The sequence below is a fragment of the Zootoca vivipara genome, chromosome 2, assembly GCF_963506605.1.
Source record: "Zootoca vivipara chromosome 2, rZooViv1.1, whole genome shotgun sequence".
Taxonomy (NCBI): domain Eukaryota; kingdom Metazoa; phylum Chordata; class Lepidosauria; order Squamata; family Lacertidae; genus Zootoca; species Zootoca vivipara.
In genome coordinates, this window is record NC_083277.1 from 68902847 (window position 1) to 68924620 (window position 21774).

A 21774-nucleotide genomic window follows, 5' to 3' on the forward strand; every position below is an offset into this window, starting at 1 on the left:
AGCAGGGAAAAGTAATTTTTTAAAAAGGAAAGATGATAAAGAGAATATGAACCAAGGGCGAAGGTCAAAATGAACATTGGTGTGTTTGAATAAGTGGAGGGGTGCAAGCAAAAATAGGCAGTAGAAACCAGAGCATTGGGCAGGTCCCTGGACCTTGAGGATCATGTATAAGGACCCAGGCTCAGCTGCTAGGACCTCAAGTAAAATGGCTTGGGAAAGACCCAAGAGCCTGCATTAGCACCACCATTTTAGACGGAACAAATGGTCTGACGCCACTTTCACAAGTTATTTCATGGTCTTTATAGGAACAAACTCCTAAACTTAAAGCATGACTACACATTTCTCCTTCATGTTGCTTTGGCCCCCAAAGTAGCAAAGAAGCTTGAAGGATTATTTGATTATTATTATTTTTTAATGTCACTGAAGGAATGATCAAGGATCTCTCCCCAATGTCACGTTCCAAAGCAACCTCCTCTTCCAGTGATTTTAACCTAAAATAACCTGCCCTTTTCATATCATACAACCCAGTAAGTTGCTGAATTACAACTTATTGCTAAACTGAAAACTATGGAGAGACCTGGTCTTAATAGAGATATTGGATTCCTGCCTCATTACATATGCTAATCATCTGCATACTATCCATTGCTTTTTCCTGTAGGGCTCATTGCAGTCGTTAATAGTCGTCAACTGTTTACCATACCCATTGAGCCAATCACCAATCTCCTACTACCCTCCTGAGAAAAACTCCACCCAACCCTCCCACTATATATAAGGTTCTGGTGACTTCTGTTTCAGTGTATCTGAAGAAGTGTGCATGCACACGAAAGCTTATACCCAGAACAAACTTAGTTGGTCTCTAAGGTGCTATTGGGCATTTATTTAATTTTTACATTTATTTTGACTGCATCAGACCAACACGACTACCTACCTGAATCTAGACCCATGTCACTGTTAGTGTTGTGGTGAAGATGACTGCTAGCTGCCCCTCCGAGACTTTTTAAAAAAATCATACATTTGTTGTTGTTTAGTCGTTCAGTCGTGTCCGACTCTTCGTGACCCCATGGACCATAGCACGCCAGGCACTCCTGTCTTCCACTGCCTCCCGCAGTTTGGTCAAACTCATGTTTGTAGCTTCAAGAACACTGTCCAGCCATCTCGTCCTCTGTCGTCCCCTTCTTCTTGTGCCCTCCATCTTTCCCAACATCAGGGTCTTTTCCAGGGAGTCTTCTCTTCTCATGAGGTGGCCAAAGTATTGGAGCCTCAGCTTCAGGATCTGTCCTTCCAGTGAGCACTCGGGGCTGATTTCCTTCAGAATGGATAAGTTTGATCTTCTTGCAGTCCATGGGACTCTCAAGAGTCTCCTCCAGCACCATAATTCGGCGACCAGTTTTATTTATGGTCCAGCTCTCACTTCCATACATCACTACTGGGAAAACCATAGCTTTAACTATACAGACCTTTGTTGGCAAGGTGATGTTTCTGCTTTTTAAGATGCTGTCTAGGTTTGTCATTGCTTTTCTCCCAAGAAGCAGGTGTCTTTTAATTTTGTGACTGCTGTCACCATCTGCAGCGATCATGGAACCCAAGAAAGTAAAATCTCTCACTGCCTCCATTTCTTCCCCTTCTATTTGCCAGGAGATGATGGGACCAATGGCCTTGATCTTGGTTTTTTTTTATGTTGAGCTTCAGACCATATTTTGCGCTGTCCTCTTTCACCCTCATTAAAAGGTTCTTTAATTCCTCCTCACTTTCTGCCATCAAGGTTGTGTCATCAGCATATCCGAGGTTGTTGGTATTTCTCCCGGCAATCTTAATTCCAGTTTGGGATTCATCCAGTCCAGCCTTTCGCATGATAAATTCTGCATATAAGTTGAATAAGCAGGGAGACAATATTCAGCCTTGTCGTACTCCTTTCCCAATTTTGAACCAATCAGTTATTCCATATCTAGTTCTAACTGTAGCTTTTTGTCCCACATAGAGATTTCTCAGGAGATAGATGAGGTGATCAGGCACTCCCATTTCTTTAAGAACTTGCCATAGTTTGTGTGGTTGACACAGTCAAATGCTTTTGCATAGTCAATGAAGCAGAAGTAGATGTTTTTCTGGAACTCTCTAGCTTTCTCCATAATCCAGCGCATGTTTGCAATTTGGTCTCTGGTTCTTCTGCCCCTTCGAAATCCAGCTTGCACTTCTGGGAGTTCTCGGTCCACATAACGCCTTGTAGAATTTTAAGCATAACCTTGCTAGCGTGTGAAATGAGCGTAATTGTGCGGTAGGTGGAGCATTCTTTGGCACTGCCCTTATTTGGGATTGGGATGTAGACTGATCTTCTCCAATCCTCTGGCCACATACATTTAAATTCCATTTTTCCTTCACAGAATTCAGCACAGTATGGGTATGTTAGGCTGAGAGCCAGTGACTTACTCATGACTGAGCAGGAATCTGATCCTGGTCCCTCCACTCCTCTATCAGCATTCAAATCCAACAAATCTAGCCACTGGGCTAGAAAATCCTCAAACAAAATGCAATAATGGCTCAGTACTTGATGTTAGCTGTATTAGCAGCAAATCTAAGCATTAACAGACATAACCCATTAGTCTTTTTTGTTTCTTTGTCCAGCATCCTCTTCAAAAAGACCTTACCTGAATAGGTTTTTGTACTACTAATTAGTGGATTGTAAGCCACTGCTTGGGAGAGAAGCGCTGTATGGTTGCACATCATTGGATACATATTTTATTTGGATTTCCACTCCCAGTGCTCTGAATTAGAGTTCCCATCCCACACCAAACAGCTCCTTATGTTAAATTTAAAGTGAATTTGAGGGATCCTGCTTAGAACAATGGAAAGGACAGTAATTATATAACATTTAGGAAACAATTGAAGACAGCCCTGAATAGGGTTTAATGTTTTATTCTGTTTCTATATATGCTAGAAGCTGCCCATAGTGGCTGGGGCACAAATGAATGAATGAATGAATGAATGAATGAATGAATGAATGAATATTTTTGGCAGGTTTAACAACATTTCACTTAGGGGTTTTGTGCACCTCTAAGTCCTCACGCGGGTGGCGATGGGATGCGGGTGGTGCTGTGATCTAAACCACAGAGCCTAGGCCTTGCCAATCAGAAGATTGGCGGTTCGAATCCCCGCGATGGGGTGAGCTCCTGTTGCTTGGTCCCAGCTCCTGCCAACCTAGCAGTTCGAAAGCATGTCAAAGTGCAAGTAGATAAATAGGCGGGAAGGTGAACGACATTTCAGTGCACTGCTCTGGTTTGCCAGAAGCGGCTTAGTCATGCTGCCACATGACCTGGAAAGCTGTCTGTGGACAAATGTCGGCTCCCTTGACCAGTAAAGCGAGATAAGCGCTGCAACCCCAGAGTCGTCTGCGACTGGACTTAACGATCTGGGTCCCTTTGGGTAAAGGGACCCCTGACCATTAGGTCTAGTCGTGACCGACTCTGGGGTTGCAGCGCTCATCTTGCGTTATTGGTCGAGGGAGCCGGCGTACAGCTTCCAGGTCATGTGGCCAGCATGACAAAGCCGCTTCTGGCGAACCAGAACAGCACACGGAAACACCGTTTACCTTCCCGCTGTAGTGGTACCCATTTATCTACTTGCACTTTGAGGTGCTTTCGAACTGCTAGGTTGGTAGGAGCAGGGACCGAGCAATGGGAGCTCACCCTGTCGCAAGGATTCGAACCGCCGACCTTCTGATTGGCAAGCCGAGGCTCAGTGGTTTAACCCACAGCGCCACCTGGGTCCCTTTACCTTTGCCTTTAAGTCCTCATCAAATTTTTCCCACTGTGAAATTTGGGAGCAAAATTTCCGTCTGTGCACTTAGCATTTCTCCCAATTCCTTCAAATGATTATTCTAAGAGAATGAACAATGTATACAAAATTCCCAGGGCAAATTTCAAACTTCTCTACTATGATAAACATTTCCTTCTGCATCCTGCACTGTACTGAAGATTGTGCACATTTTGTGAAAAATAAGTAAATAAACCCTGCACCAAAATTTAATGAACATCTGTTGAAGACTTTTGGTACTCTTGGTCTGAATCAAACTAGCATATATTAAAAACAAAAACAAGCCCAAACTTTTTTCTTCTGTTTTGATAACAAAAATATGCTTTTCAGCAATTTTCCTAAGAGGGTAGCAACATGGCTCCAGGCATAAAAATCCATTAACACAAGCAGATGTAACTCTCACAGCTAATTTCTCAATATGTTATATCCAATCTCTTTGTTGGACTGGTTTAAGGGAATGGGTAGTGTTTTCCACTAAATTGGGACATGAGCATAGATGAGTTCTACTTAACAGGGCTTTCTCTCAAATGCGGCTTTATAGTATAACAAACTTTAAGTACTGGCAACTTCCCGACACCTTACGAAACACCAGGTTTAGAATACGGCAGATCATATAATCTCTCTCTCTCTCTCTCTCTCTCTCTCTCTCTCTCTCTCTCTCTCTCTCTCTCTCTCTCTCTCTCTCGTTTTGTTACGCTTTACTCAATTTAGATATTCTTTTTTTTTAAAAAAACCCTTTCAACTCAAGTTGGAAAAGTCAATTCAAGTCAAATTCAGAAGAGATTTGTAACAGGTGTGCTACAACGTTGCACTCCACTGACTGTTTCATCAGCCTTCCTGCTCGGCAGATGGATGATTCCTCATGTCTTACCACCATGTGCTGTTCTAACGTGAATTTTGGGGAGGCACAGGGGCAAGAGGCGGGGAAAGAAAGTCCAATTGAGCTGGTGGGAGCCCATCCACTGATGTTCAGTTGAATGCTTCCCAGTAAATGACAATTTTCAAGTGTAATCATTATGAAGTTAGCCAACTAACATCTACTCAGAGTAGACCCATTGAAATCAATTGTTCTAAGTTAGCCATGTCTACTACTTTTAATGGGTCTCCTCTGACTAAGACTCACATTGTTTACAGCCCTTTGCGATTTTTTTTAATGGCTGTCTCGCTGTTTCTCTGGTTAATGCCCGAGTTGCCTAATGGCGCATAAGTATTTCACATCATGTGTGAAATTCCATGCAAGCAATATCATGAAACGCTACCAACCTTGCCTGCATTGTGATTTCTTAAAGTCATATCATGGAGTTCTATAGATAGATAAATGCTTTGTTCAATATTATAGAGCACAGAGTGAGGGAAGCCCTAATACATGGTAGGAAATATTTGCTTCTGTTTTGAATTCTATTTGGCTTATGCATGGGAGTCGTCTTGAGGTAAGTAATTGTGCCTCTTGGGATCCTGATTAAGGATGTGATTTTTATGTCAGGTGAGTGCAGCTGGGTCATGTTCAAGGATTGATTTCAGCATTGTCGTTATAATAAAAGAGCTTCTGGAGCCCTAATGAACCAAACTGTCAATGGAGATCAATGCGTTTTTGTAGCAATGAAAAGCAGCTGTTTAACCTTTGTCTCCTTTATATAGCTTCTGGTCCCAGTCGCACGCCACAGATTGTAGGCATCAGAAGGCAGGAAGGAATCGTGGGAGTGTTGTTGCGCTCAGGTTCTGCTTGAGGGTTTCCCACGGGCATCTGGTTGGCCATTGTCAGAACAGGATGCTGGACTAGATGGGCCTTTGGCCTGATCTAGCAGGGCTCTTTGTATGTTCTTAGTTTACTTTGGTCACCTCACAAGCATTTTTATAGAAGTCACACACAGTCCAGCCATCTGGATGCAGACATACTGTAATGTTGCACTGAGGAAGAATGGAAGTGTTTTGACACACCGCCATGTGTTCCGTGCCTATCTGAAGAGCAGGTGCTGATGAGATTTGGAAAGATTTTCCATTTGGCTTTCTGTGTATGAATTAGCATCTGAAAAAGAGACACATGAATGGTCACACGGGCTGCTTCTCTCAACAGGAGGGCGGGGAAGCATTTTGCAATGTTTCCAGTCATTGAAACACCATGGAGTGCTTGCTAGCTCATCACTTGAGATGTTATACTGCTCACTTGCATGAATAATCAGTTATAGTGACTAACTTGGGGCAGCAACACTTGTACCAACTCTAAAAACAGGAAAAGAAAGCTGTAATGCACACCAGTAGAGTTGGGTTTCTCCTTCTCTGTCCCATAAACCAGAGATAGGCAATGTGGTTCTCTCCAGATAACATTGGCTACATCTCCACCGTCCCTGACCATTGAACATTGACCAATGCTCCATATTATGAGGACTCTCTTCTGATTGTCCAATGCACTGAGAGTGTGTAGGAATCTAACAGCACAAACCTATAGATGTCTACTCACAGGTATGTCCCATTGATCTCAATGAAGCTTATTCCTAGGTGAACGTGTATAGAACTGCAGCCTAAATGTTATGAGAAGGCAAGTTTTTGTCAAAATAATAAAAGAAAAGGAAACAAAGTTAAGAAGACAAAAAAATGTAACGAGAAATAAATTATAGTGCAAATTTTCAGAATAATGTGATCAATAGACAAGGAAAACTATCGAGCAGCTTTTCCCCACATGAAATTCTAGTGGTAGAGATGACCAGTTCCCATAATCATCCATGCAATTATTTCTCAAGCCTCACAGGACACACATTAATATGTGCTGCATTTGGGACCTTTGATGATGATGATGGAGCTTCCCCACATTTTTTGCAATTAGAGCAGCACACTTCTCAGTCATTGTGATTATGGGAAGAATTTCTGGGTGGCTGATCTTACCTTACATTCATACTTCAATATACATTCCAATAATGTCAATGTGAAGGAACCATAAGCATAAAATCACAGAATTGTAGAGTTGGAATGAACCACGAGGGTCATCTACTCCAACTGCCTGCAATGCAGGAATCTTTTGCCCAATGTGGGGCTTGAACCCTTGACCCTGAGAATAGGAGTCTTATGCTCTACCAACTGAGCTATCCCCAGCATGAGATTAAGCATGTGGTTCTTTTTTCCACACATCTATGGCAGCAGACGTATGAATCAACCTGCTGGACTGGGAGAAGCAGCAGTGGAAACGCTTTGCAATCACCAAGAGCTGTTACAACTGACACAAAGCAAGGAAGGTCCCTACAGTTTGTCCAGAATTCTTCCTCTTTCCCAGCTAACTGCATGGCATTATGAATGGATTATGGAGAAGCTGGAAAGCACAACCCTGTTCAGAGCAAGATCAAATGCAAGTGCAGAAGTTAATATATTTCAGCATACTAGAGGTAGTGAACTGATGCAGTGGAAGTAGGAGAGATTATGTTTCCATTCATTCTGCTTCTGCGTAGGCCTCATGTTCTCTCCGTGAACTTGCATTGCATTTCTCCCTCCCATATTCCCCTTGTTCCTTCACCACAGAAACAGCATTTGACAAATTTGCAGTGAGTTGTCAACAGCTCTTAGAACAATAGTCCTTATTAAACTCTGAAGCCCTCCAGGGTCATGATCTTTCTCCCCTTTGCATTTGTATTCATGCCTTCTAGATGGAAAAGACAAGCTAGATAAATTCTGATAATAAGGAGGACTTCGGCTTATACCTGAAGAAGTGACCTTCGTGAGCCAAAGGTTTGTGTGTAATAAATTATTTGGTTGCCCAGGTATTATCTGTAGCATTTTTTGGTGTAGCAGTGAATGCTCTTAGCCTATCAGAAAATTCTGGGAGCTGAAAGCTATAGAGAACATAAATCTTCCCCATAAAGAAACCGGGTGAAACATCACATTGAAACTTAGCATGGCTCTCAACAGAAATAATAAAACTGTCAGTTTCAGCATCCTTATATAAATGTTCCCAATCTGCTTTTATTTCTTTCTGTGCTTTAGGTATGTATGTATACAGAATGGCCAAACATTTGTGGCACCTGACTGCATTTCTCACAACACAAGAGCCTCATTTCTTACCATATTGACTAGCTGTCCCCCAGCTGCTGCAAATGGGCTCCTTGAATAACTAAAAGAAATTTGACATTTTGTGCTCTTATCTCCAATATGGTATGTATGCATTTTGGGGGAGGTTGGAGAGAAGTATCTTAATCCAAGTATGTCTCCTTGTAAAGCTTGAACCTTTTGTTGTTCAGGTTGTCGGCTAATTTTAGTTTGGCCTTCCTGATTTGACAATGATTAGCCAATCAGCAAACTAGGAATTCCGAAAAAGAGCAAATAAAATACCAAGAGTTGTAACATTTAATAATAATAATAATAATAATAATAATAATAATAATAATAATAATAAATTTTTATTTATATCCCGTCCTTCCTAGTCAAAACTGGGCTCAGGGCAGCTAACACCAATAAAATTACAATAAAACATAAAAAGCAGTAGTTACAGGTAGGTAGCCGTGTTGGTCTGAGTCGAAGCAAAATAAAAAAACTCCTTCAGTAGCACCTTAAAGACCAACTAAGTTTATATTTTGGTATGAGCTTTCGTGTGCATGCACACTTCTTCAGATACTTCTTCTTCAGATCTGAAGAAGTGTGCATGCACACGAAAGCTCATACCAAAATATAAACTTAGTTGGTCTTTAAGGTGCTACTGAAGGAATTTTTTTATTTTACATAAAAAGCAATTAATTAAAATGCAGATTAAAATACAATATTAAAATTTAAAATGCAGCCTCATTTTAAGTAGTCCATAAATCCAAACCACGAGGGAGGAAAAACACAGGAGTCAGACTAAGTCCAGCCCAAAGGCCAGGCGGAACAGCTCTGTCTTGCAGGCTCTGCGGAAAGATGACAAATCCCGCAGGGCCCTGGTCTCCTGTGAAAGAGCGTTCCACCAAGTTGGGGCCAATACTGAAAAGGCCCTGGCCCTAGTAGAGGCCAATCTAGCCACCTTATGGCTCAGGATCTCCAGAATATTGTTGCTTGTGGACCTTAAGGTCCTCCGTGGGGCATACCAGGAGAGGCGGTCCCGTAGGTACAAGGGTCCCAAGCCACATTTTAAAAAGAAAAGGCAGAGCAAGTACCGGTGGTACAAAGAATGACAGAACTTTATAACTTAATACTATGGCTTGGATTCTAACTAGCTCTTCTGTTTAGGGATGGAACAAGGATCCATTAGACTCTATTATAGGTTTGAAGGAGCATCATGATGGCAGTTTGAAAACTTTGTGCTGTGCTTTTAAATCCTGACAATTGGGGGCTTCAGAACATAGTGCTGGGAGGAAGAAGTGCTGAGAGGGAGCAGGGCATGCTCCTATCACCCACCAGCTGACAGGCAGCTGGCAAAGCACCTTGTCCTAGTAAAGGGACCCACTTTAAATTCAGGATTCTTGCTTTGTAGCTTTACCCTTGTAGCTCCACACCCACACCATGTATGACAGGTGTAGGGTGGATTTTGCTGCCTATAAATAGCTATGAGGACCAATTGGGGAGGCCTAGTGGGCCAGGTCTGGCCCATAGGTACCCCACCCTGCATTACAGGCTTATCTTGGAGTATGTAGATGACCATGGAGGTATAGAACGTAGCCATCATGGCCAATAGCCATTGAAAGCTTTGTCCTCCATGAATTTGTCTAATCTTTTAAAGCCACCTAAGTTGAGGGCTGAGTTGTGAAGCTGAGGCTCCAATACTTTGGCCACCTCATGAGAAGAGAAGACTCCCTGGAAAAGACCCTGATGTTGGGAAAGATTGAGGGCACTAGGAGAAGGGGACGACAGAGGATGAGATGGTTGGACAGTGTTCTCGAAGCTATGAACATGAGTCTGACCAAACTGCGGGAGGCAGTGCAAGACAGGAGTGCCTGGTGTGCTATGGTCCATGGGGTCACGAAGAGTCGGACACGACTAAACGACTAAACAACAACAAAGTTGAGGGCAGGGTCTTTTTGTGTGTGCCTCTTATGTACATCACCTACTTACTGGAGGCTCAACAATAACACTCTGCATAGCATTATTCAGCAATGTACTGTACAATGATGTACCAGGCTAAAAGGTAAAGGTACTCCTGACCGTTAAGTGCAGTTGCAAACGACTCTGGGGCTGCGGTGCTCATCTTGCTTTACTGGCCAAGGGAGCTAGCATATGTCTGCAGACAGCTTTTCCGGATCATGTGGCCAGCATGACTAAGCCACTTCTGGTGAAGCAGAGCAACGCATAGCAACGCCATTTACCTTCCCGCCAGAGTGGTATCTATTTATCTACTTGCACTTTGACGTGCTTTCAAACTGCTAGGTTGGCAGGAGCTGGGACCGAACAACGGGAGCTCACCCCATCGCGGGGATTCAAACCACTGACCTTCTGATTGGCAAGCCCTAGGCTCTGTGGTTTAGACCAGCACAACCCGCGTCCCTTATGTACCAGGCTATTGAGTACCAAACAATCCTTACCATTTTGATAAAGTGAATTCATCCAATTCTGAGTTGGGAAGATGCATTTTCAGTGCAGCCTTTGTGCCTTTGGAAGCCAACCCCTTAAAAGCATTTCTGAGTAAAAGTTCTCTACTTCTTTGTGGGACAATATTAATTGTTACATTATTGCCCCACTTTTCTTGTGTTAGAGGAGAGCAAATGAAAACAAGGAAGAGTCTGATGGCATCTTAAAGACTAACAATTCTATTATGGCAGAAGCCAGGGATAGTCAAATTGGCACTCTCAAAGTATTTTGGACTACAACGCCCATCAGCCCTGACCAGCATGGCCAATGGTTGAGGATGATGGGAGTTGTACTCTAGCAACATCTAGAGGGCATCATGTTGACTACACTGCAATAGACTTCTGTTCAAAGCTTATACCATAATAATTTTAAGACTCCCAAAGACTATTTATTGTAATTGCTGCAACAGACTAACTCTGGCCAGTGCAAGTCTGCTAACGTTGTTCCTGAGGCCAATGTAGGTTTAACTATTTTCACATACCCTGCACTGCATAATGAGAGGGCCAGTAACAGCCAGTGTTTCTGTAGTATGATCCAGGAGACCAGAACTTGAGCTGTGTGTTGAATTGGTAAATGAAGTAGATAGACACAAAGTTTGTACCTATAATTTCAGGTTAGAACTAGCTTCGAAAAGACATGAGCTGAAAAAGTAGCTGCTACTTGCTCTGAGAATGCTCTCATTCTCAAAGCTATTTTTGTGGCATTTTATAGCAGCGTGTAAAATGTTTATGGGCTAAAGTGTTGCCACAGTCATAAGCAAGCCTTGCTTTATGATGAATGTAGAGGCATCAGCATTGTGCTGTGGCGTTGAGTCCGTGTGTCAGAAATGTACAGTGTTGCTTTTAAACTTCCAACAAGGCATAAACCAGCACACAGGGGACATTCTGCAAATATCTGCATATAGTTTATCATTTGACTTCATTTTCAAAAATATAGTCATTTGGCTAATATACAATGAGGACTCACAGCCAACAGAAGCACCATGCTCCCAGAATTCTTTTCCTTTTCCTAAAGAAGTGAGTTTCTAGATGTTGTAGAGAGAAAGTTATAAAGCAAACTATGCAGGTATCCATCTAAGTTATTCCTGTGAGATTAGGCAGCCTGGCTTGAATTTCTGAACTGTGATAGTACCCACAGGCTAGAACCCCAAGGAGTGGGGAGGGAGAGAAGGGTTGATATAGAGATTGTGCTGGGAAGATACCCCTCCACCATCATTCTCTGGTGTCTGTAGTCTTGCTTACTTGCTTTAATATTATGACTGGGAATAAGAGGAGGGAAATGAATTATTAGGACCACTGCCTTTTAAAATCCACTTTACTTTTATGGGGATGTTTAAATCCACTTTTACTTTTGAGGATTTTTTTTTAATGCATCCTACTTTATTAATATCTTGTTGGCATCTGTTTGTCTCAAGAGACAACAGAGTGTACTTCTGGGGGTGAAGTCAAACTGTTACATTAGTAGCACCCAAGTGACCTTCCCAGGGTGCAAGCCTGGGCAGTGTGTGTGGAGGTTGTTGGCTATCCAGACGTCAAGACCCCACTCTCAGACTCACTGGTGTGGTCCAGTGGAAAGCAGAACAACACATTTGGCATCAGCTTGACTGCCGGAGCTGCTGGAACAAGGAGGCAGATCCTGTATTTATTTGTATGGGCAATACTCCATGCTCTGTGAAGATAGATTTTGAACCTGGATACTTCCACCTCTCACTTTCCAGGAGAAACTATATCCTGGGGGCAGGTCTCAGCTTCTGACAGAAGCTTAATTTGAGGATGAGTCCTCTCCACACTTGTGAGGGGTGAATTCTGAAAAGGAGTCAGTTGGCAACCCTCACCTAGCTAGGAACGTTAGGAAACTGCTGATTAGATCCTGGCAACACTTGACCTGTTCTGTGTTGATCTGGGCTCTAGCCTTTTATTCTCTTCTACCCATGAACCAAGAACCAATGAGAGGGAAGGGGTGGGGCCTGTCAACAAGGATGTGGAAAACCATACCAACTTGACCTCAGGAATATCAGAACAAGCAGGAATTGCAGTATTCAGACGTTCCAATGTGGGCAAAGGCAAAGCAACCCAAAGATTCTTACAAGCATGGAGAGGCATGTTTCATTTGGGTCTCTCCAGTGCCGTTATCTATGAGAAGAAAAGTCTTCCATAATAACCAGGAAATTACAGCCACAATAAAGGTAAGTTGGACATGGGTTTTATTCAGCGTTGACATTCTGCTTATGCAACAGATATCTGATCGCACAATGGAGCTTCCCCCTTCTTTGCTCTCCCCCATGCACCCTCAACATTTGCTTCAGAGGGCTAGATTCAACTCCTTGTACTTTCCTGAGGCTTTAGAGATGTTCACATATTACATTCAATGAGTGTACAATCTGAGTACCTGTGTGCATGAAAAGCTGAGCTGTACAATTCAATGAGTGTACAGTCTTTCACATAAATGCTTGTTCATGTGTACAGAAAGCTTGTATCTGTGTTCATTGCAATGTGTGAGCAAGTCCTTTGTCATAAAATAATTATGTCTGAAAGCATATGTACCATTTCCTTCTAGAATAATCCTTGCTGGGCAAGAAAGCTTTATTTCTGTCTCCTGTGGTATATATTCTGAAGGGAATGCTATCTAAATGTCTGTCTATCTCATTACAGAACTATACAAATGATTCTGTTCAAAATGTTGCTTATTCTGAGCAACATAAAGATTCTCTTGAATGGCAATTGAAACCAAACTATATTAGGTAAAATTTAGACTGTAGAAGCATTTAAAAGTATATTTTATTATCATGCATTGCTGAAGTACTTAGCTTTTAAAATTCAATTATTGCTTTACATTGCAGCTGTCAGCTCATTCACCCTTCACCCACGCAAATTTTTACAATGTTCCCTTGTGGCTTCTCCTGCCTGAAAGGTAATGTTTCAAAAAATACCACAAGGGAAGTTGCTCTTTCAGGAGTTAGTTAGATAAGCAGTGGGAGACAGTTGTGGTGGAGAAACGACTCAGGACAGTGTTTGAATTTATTAAATAGGAACAGTAGAACAGAAGAATTTTAAATGAAATGGTTATACAGTTAACTTAAATGCTTATACCACTGGCATTCTTACAGCAGGACAGATGATTAACAGTTCAATGGCAAAGAATAATGAATATGAATTTGGCATGTGTGTCGTTTTAATTTTATACCGCAACTTGGTAGTAGTGAAAAATCTCAACTTTTAGAACCACAAAATATAACCCGGAGAGTTTGGCGGAATGCTATGTAAATAGAAGTCCCTTGGATGTTCAAAACATCAGGGCTGGCTTGCAAATCTGTGGATAAATTTGATAGTACTGAGGAGAGAAAGCTCTTGCTGTGCTCTTTCATAATAATAATACCAAATCATGTGGAAACTTTGCTCATGGATAAACTTCTATCACCAAGGATATACATATAAGCTGACATATTACAAACTTTTGTTAAACAAAATGGGACACTACCTAATTCTATAGTTGGCATTCGCCTGTCTTGAGAGACAATGGAGTGTGCCTCCAGGGGTGAAGTCAAACTGCTGCACTAGCAGCACCAAAGTGGCCTCCCCAGGGCGCAAGCCTGGGCAGTGTGTGTGGAGGTCCTGGGCTACAAGGTGGGAACCAAAGGTGGACAAACTACCTGAGAAGGAGCATAATGTGTTGCCTACCAAAGGTACTATCCCTCCCCTAACACCCCTAACACCAGCTAATTCTATAGTGATTAATTCCACTATGCTATATCATGGCTATGTGACAGACAACTATTTCTCTGTCTGTCTCTGTCCATGTGGTTCTTAAAGGGTGGGATGAGTGGGCATTTGCCAAGGCCTGAAGACAAACACAGGGCCCACCATCACAATAGTGCTGTGCTTTCCATTTTATGCTAGAATATCTCTGTTTTCATGCCCTGCTTCTTCCAGTTGAGGTGGGTCCTTTGAGTGGTGCAATGCCTGCCTACCCCATCCTGGAGCCAGCAATTATTTTATCTATTTATACATCCACCCATCTATATAATCATTACCCAGCAATTAGATTACTGTGGTAGAAGTTATTAGATAGGGGGGGGGGAGATACATTTGAGTTTAGCCACTTGCTAAAGGATGTCCTGCATTGACAAACCTAGACAGCATCTTAAAAAGCAGAGACATCACCTTGCCGACAAAGGTCCGTATAGTTAAAGCTATGGTTTTCCCAGTAGTGATGTATGAAAGTGAGAGCTGGACCATAAAGAAGGCTGATCGCCGAAGAATTGATGCTTTTGAATTATGGTGCTGGAGGAGACTCTTGAGAGTCCCATGGACTGCAAGAAGATCAAACCTATCCATTCTTAAGGAAATCAGCCCTGAGTGCTCACTGGAAGGACAGATCGTGAAGCTGAGGCTCCAATACTTTGGCCACCTCATGAGAAGAGAAGACTCCCTGGAAAAGACCCTGATGTTGGGAAAGATGGAGGGCACAAGGAGAAGGGGACGACAGAGGATGAGATGGTTGGACAGTGTTCTCGAAGCTACCAACATGTGTCTGACCAAACTAAACTACAGCCTCCCCTTCCCCAGCCATCTTTGGCATGCACTCTGTGGACTAGGTGACCATGGCTATTGTCAGCAACACATCCTCTTTATAGCCAAATAGAACAAAACACCTAGGGCCAAGCTCATAGATTCTACGACAACTATTATGTCATTTTTTAAATCGCCACGTGCTATTTGGTGACCCAGTATTGTTTTTGTTGGCATCTGTCTGTTTCAAGAGAGAACGGAGAGTGCTTCTGGGGGTGAAGCCAAATCACTGGTGAATCACAGCACCTGTTTTGGCTTCAGAGACTGGTAACTCACAACTGCTGCCTCCCGTGTTGTTTTTGCTGAGTTAACAGCACCTTCCCTGGGCACAAGCCTGGGCAGTGTATATGGAGGTCGCAGGCTGCCCAGATGACAAGACTCCCCTCTAGGCCTCACTGATGTGGTCAAAAGGAAAGCAGAACAATACACTTGGCACTAGCTTGGCTGCAGGAGTTGCTGGAAGGAGGCATACAAGGCATCACCCAACCGTCTTAGGTTCTCCCCTCCAGACCTTTTCTTCTCCTGAAGGTGTCCTGTTAGGTGCCTGGTAATTGCTTGTTTTTGGTTTTGTTTTGTTTTACTATAGAAGGTCCATCAGTATGGATTTTACTCTTCACGGATATTTGTATTCCACCATAGGAACATAGGGAAGTGCCTTAGACTGAGTCAGATCGTCATACCATTTATCTCAACATTATCTACGCTGACTGTCAGAGGCTTTCCAGATTTTCAGATAGGGGTCTCTCTCCCCACCAAATCTGGGGATTGAAACTAGGACCATCTTCTACCTCTAAGTAGTGGCCCTTCACCATCCAGATATTTGACAAGATACATGAGGATCTTTTTACCCTCAAAGTGTCAGGAGATCCACCTTTGTGTACTTTTACTATATATTGCCTTCCCATCCCCCCTTTCCTTTGTTTAAACTCTTTTAATTGAATTTTTGGTGAAATTATTGTATTATGTAAAGCATCTTGAATGCTGAAAGCATTTTATTATATTATGAGAAGCTGGCTGTGCACTGCAGGTCAAGGTGGTAGGGTGATACATAAATTATCTATGGTGAGAGTTGGTGAATATAATCCTTCTGGAAAACACTTAATAGGTAGCAACTTTAAATTATCAACAGTACATGAAGAATGAATAACTAACACAGGCTGGAAAGCCACTTTGAATTTTAGGATGAGAGCACAATTACATAACACTTATTATATATACCTGAGCCCCCTCTAGGCTGCCATTTTATTTTACAGGTGGATTCTGCAACAGGTGATTAACTCAATAATAGGTATACCTCTACTGGACCAGCCAAATATCCACTGATGAAGGGACTCATTAATCTGACTGCCATTTCCCTGGAACTGGGAGAGACAAAAATCCTTCAGTTGGGACAAAGTCAAGAAGTGACACTGATTCACATCAGGAGATGACTTGACCCTGGCCGAGGTTATTTGGAAAGTATGTACAAACTGTTTCTATATTTGATTCTTTTGATAATTCCTAATTTCATCAGAGTTTCAATCCTGGATTCCTCACCTATGACAAGGAGATAAAGAACTACACAACTTTTAGAAGACATCTGAAGGCAGTCCTATATCAAGTAGCTTTAGATGTTTGAGGTTTAGCATGTTTTTATATGTGCTGGAAGCCACTTAGTGGGTTGGAGAAAACCAGCCAGATGGGCAGGGTATGTATGTATGTATGTATGTATGTATGTATAAATAAATATTATTAATTAACTTGAATAAAGGTTGCAAGTGGTGGTTGGTGCACGCTGGAGCTGGTAGGGCAGAAGGCAGGGAGGTCAACAGTGGGGGAACCAGAGTTAATGAAAGACAGACAACTAATAGTACTGTTGTGCTCAATCCCCCTTCTTCCTAAAGGCAGCTCTGAGACTAAGGAGATGGAGGAAGCTGACAGTTTAGGCCAGGCATCCCCAAACTTTGGCCCTCCAGATGTTTTGGACTACAATTCCCATCTTCCCCGACCACTGGTTCTGTTAGCTAGGGATCATGGGAGTTGTAGGCCAAAACATTTGGAGGGCCGCAGTTTGGGGATGCCTGGTTTAGGCCACTGGCTAAAGCTTGCTAAAGGGGGCTGGCAAAAGCCAGACTGAGGGCAACCTCCAATGGAAGATTGTACTGAACATTATTTCCTGAAAGCATTTTTTTAAAAAACAAACAAACAAAAAATAAAAAACCCTCAGAGCTCTATTTTATAATGCCTTTCTCTTTCAAGTGGCATTTTCTTTTCTTTCTCTTTTTAGTCCACAGACTTTCCCCCATTAATGTTTATGAGCAAATAAAAGAAAATAGCTAGCTAGGGCTGCTGGAACTTTCAGAACGGTTCAGTTATGACCCCATCTAATTTAACATAATTCATGAATCTTTCTTTTAAGAACATTTTCCTTGTGATGGGGTTTTGATTTGAAAGATATGAATAAAAATGGAAATTAGTTTAACTCCTAAATGAGGTGGCCCTTATTCTTTCAACTGGGTGGTGTTAAATACCAAAAGTTTAAAAGAGACTGGAATTTTTGAAAAGGCAGTAGACATAGGGCTGTATCTAGAAGAGCTTCTTTCATCAGAAACAGCTGTCTGCTGATGGAGATAGCTCCTCCATCACAAGTGCTTCTGGATCTAATCAATTGCCTAGGGGTGAGGGGCACATGTCCCATACTGTGCATTTTTTTTTAAATGTATCATTTTCCCATGATCCCACTCAGTGGATCAATTGATCACATAAAGCTTTAGTGAACCAAACGGCTGTACAGTTAAAAACACCTGTCATCTCATTTCAAATACTGTTCTATTTGGATAGTTAGGACATTTTATTTTGTTTGGGATATTCGTGGCAAGCGAAAATGATGACCTTAGAAGCAGGGCTGGCCCTACGGCCAGGCTGGGTGACGCCTGTGGCACCACGGCGCCAGCCCGCCAGGAGGGCGCCGCGAGTTGCGCCCGCCCGCTGGCCGACCGGTCCGCTGCGCAGAGCGCCTGTGGCAGCCACGCTGTGCGCGGCGCCCACCCGCCCACCGTGCTTGGAAATGGGGCGGTGAGAGAGAAACAGAGACACAGATACAATGCTTCTCTGTCCGTCTGTCCCCCTACTGCTCATCTATCTGGTCAGGGGGCTGGGGGGCCCACCAGAGAAGACTTTGTGGGGCCAAATCAGGCCCTTGAACCACCAGCTTTTCCCTCCCGTTGTACAGGACCAGCCAATTAATGGTGACAACAGATATTTAATATAGTAGGCCTCTCAAATTTGCATTAAAGGGAACAACCAATTTGCTTCTGGTAGAAGCCAGAATTGATGAGTGACCTAAGGGGTAAAACTGTTATTTGACTTCTTGCTATATTTAGACATATATTTAGTAGAATGAAATGGGTGTGGGGGAAGAATGAAAACCTATGTAGGAAGCTGTTGTTGGATGCTTCAAAAGGCAATGACCTTAAACCTTTGGTAATTTTCAGTGGCTGAACTTTTTATTCCCCTGCTGACCAAATCTCAAACCTTTTGCCTATACATAAATACAGAAAGCTGTTTCCTAGCTCCTCAAAATTGATATTGGATCTGCCAGTCTAGTAGTGGCCATTTTTCTATCACAGATACAAATCTTATGCTGATAGGCAAGTTTAAAAATGGCAAAAGTTCTAGAGACAGGGTTTAAGAAGAGAAAACCATAAATGAAAATTTATGTAGGCTTAAATAGGATTCCAGGCAGTAGTGATAAGTATTGTTCAGTTCCTTGAAGGAGTGAGTGCTGGTTTTGTGCTGTCTTTGAAAGAGATAGCATTCATCTTTATTTGCACTACAGCTTTCAATAGTATGGACTTAAAAGGCAAGACATTATGAGCCACATCTATCTGCAGTGGGAAGGACAAGCGGATTTTATCAGAAGCAATAGGTATTCGTGGTTTCAGTAACCATAGAAAAATCAAGATACATTTTGAATGGGAAATGTTTCATCTTAAAGGAAACCAGAGTCCTGGAATGTACAACTTCAGCAACGGGAGGCACTCTTACCTGTTTATTTGGAATATATTCCTGTTTGATCTTGGGCATACATTACCTCATTACAAATGGATTTTATCCCAGAGCCAGGATTCTCTAGGCAGTAGTGAATCATACCTCTGGGATTTTATCCATATGTCCCTTTTAATAGGGTAATCATGGAATTAATAATGGGATATTAATGCAATCATGTTCTTTTTAAATAAATGAACATTTATTAAGGAACTTGGTATGTCTGAACATATGTGCAGCCCAAGAGCTTGTTTTGTGTGTAGACCTTTCACACAAAAATCCACTCCAGATTTCCTGCCACGTTCTTTTGTTTTATCAGCTTCTTTCTTTCCTTTCCCTTTTGTAGGGGGAAGCCCTTTTGTTTGAGTTAAACAATTGGGAATAAGAAACTCTTGCTGATCTGCTGTAAATCACTCAGAGATCCTGATCTAACATCTATCCACTACTCTTACGAGATTTGCCATACTCCACATAGCATCTGTTGTTTGAGCCAGGTAGGAACCTTCCTTATTTGCTTAACTTATGGAGATGGGGACACACGTGGTGCTGTGGGTTAAACCACAGAGCCTAGGGCTTGCCGATCAGAAGGTTGGCGGTTCGAATCCTCGCAACAGGGTGAGCTCCCATTGCTTGGTCCCTGCTCCTGAATAGGTTTTTCTACTACTAATTAGTGGATTGTAAGCCACTGCTTGGGAGAGAAGCGCTGTATGGTTGTACATCATTGGATACATATTTTATTTGGATTTCCACTCCCAGTGCTCTGAATTAGAGTCCCCATCCCACACCAAACAGCTCCTTATGTTAAATTTAAAGTGAATTTGGGGATCCTGCTTAGAACCATGGAAAGGAAAGTAATTACTGTATATAACATTTAGGAAACATTTGAAGACAGCCCTGAATAGGGTTTAATGTTTTATTGTGTTTTTATATATGCTGGAAGCTGCCCAGAGTGGCTGGGGCAAATGAATAAATGAATGAATGAATGAATGAATGAATGAATGTTTAACAACATTTCATCCCGCTACGGGGTGAGCTCCCGTTGCTTGGTCCCTGCTCCTGCCAACCTAGCAGTTTCAAAGCACGTCAAAGTGCAAGTAGATAAATAGGTACTGCTCTGGCGGGAAGGTAAACAGTGTTTCCGTGCACTGCTCTGGTTCGCCAGGAGTGGCTTTGTCATGCTGGCCACATGACCCGGAAGCTGTACGCCGGCTCCCTTGGCCAATAACGCGAGATGAGCGCCGCAACCCAAGTCGTCCGCGACTGGACCTAATGGTCAGGAGTCCCTTTACCTTTATGGAGATGGGGCAGAGGGCTGCTCCTGTGAGCTTTGCAGCGAAGTAGTTCCCGTGATCTCCAGCATCCCTGTATGCTGGCACAAGTATGTATGTGTAGCAGTTTTCTAGGTCTGAGACCCTATGAAAGGCTTCCCAGGAGTCTTCCTTTCATTCATCTCTAGCTCAGCAATTTTGAGAATGGGATATGCCAGGAAAGACTCCTCAGTCAGAATCAAATCCCAAATAGACTGGGCAGGGCATGGCACCCACTTAAAATGGATTATTATCATGATATGTCAAGCTCCATATATGTTTTTGACTAATATATCAATTCTATTTTTTTAAAAAAAACCTATTTGTAAAAATATGTATTTTAAGTTGCAGCAAGAAGCTCCAGGATAATTCAAGTTTCAATCAAGTATTATTAGTACAAAAAGAAAACAATAAGAGAACCATATACAAATGCTGACACAGAAGCCAAAACCAAACGTCAAGCAGATAGCATGTACAAATAAATACCGAAAGGCAAACCAGTCTTTATGGTCTTTGAGGCTATGTAGCGGTCAGCAAAGTGGCAGCAGGTCGAATGAAGTGTCAATAATAGACAGGCTGCCAGCGTTTTTCACCTGTTTCACCCATATGACGGGCTTCTTCAGTAGTTTCTCCTTCTGCTTTCTGTTACGTTTAATACATTCACTGGTGGTATAAACCAAGTGTGTTTGGAGCACACTTATATACAAAAGGTTGGTTCACAGGTGAACCAACCTTTTGTATATAAGTGTGCTCCAAACACAGGATTTTTGCTTAGTCAATACATGCTCAAACTAAGAAAACTCTGAACATAAGAAATGTAAGTATTTCTTTATATGTACATGTACTTTAGAAATTGTACTACTGTATTAGTCTAAATAATAATTAGAATTTGATTTATATCACCAGTGAATATGTAAATGTATCAAAGCTGCATGAGAGAACCTTTCGAAATAAGAACTTGAGCATTGTGGCCTAAGCCAAGATAAGTGGTTTCATACAAATTGTAAGTACTGCCTTTGATATTTGTTTGTTTAGATGTATATTAGCAATTTAGTTTGAATACTAATAAGACCTGGTTTATACCACCAGTGAATGTATTAAACATAACAGAAAGCAGAAGGAGAAACTACTGAAGAAGCCCGTCATATGGGCGAAACAGGTGAAAAACGCCGGCAGCCTGTCTATTATTGACACTTCATTCGACCTGCTGCCACTTTGCTGACCGCTACATAGCCTCTAAGACCATAAAGACTGGTTTGCCTTTCGGTATTTATTTGTATATGCTATCTGCTTGACATTTGGTTTTGGCTTCTGTGTCAGCATTTGTATATGGTTCTCTTATTGTTTTCTTTTTGTACTAATAATACTTGATTGAAACTTGATTGAATCTTGTGCCCTTGCGTGCTGCTTGTATTGCATTGGACTTTTGAAGAAATTGGCAGCATTAGCCCATTATTCCAGGATAATTCAAGGCTCGGGTACTCCGTGGTGCTGAGAAAGTAACACATGCATGCATAGATTTAAAAAATTCAAATTTTCTTTTGGGA

General features: G+C 42.2%; 1 long non-coding RNA gene across 1 annotated transcript; it reads left to right on the forward strand.

Moving 5' to 3' along the window:
• The first annotated feature begins 21001 nt into the window (after nt 1–21001).
• Nucleotides 21002–21367, forward strand: LOC132591630 (uncharacterized). Its single transcript, XR_009557066.1, has 3 exons — nt 21002–21044; nt 21134–21230; nt 21317–21367. It is a non-coding gene; the product is annotated as an uncharacterized LOC132591630 (long non-coding RNA).
• The last annotated feature ends 407 nt before the right edge of the window (nt 21368–21774 follow it).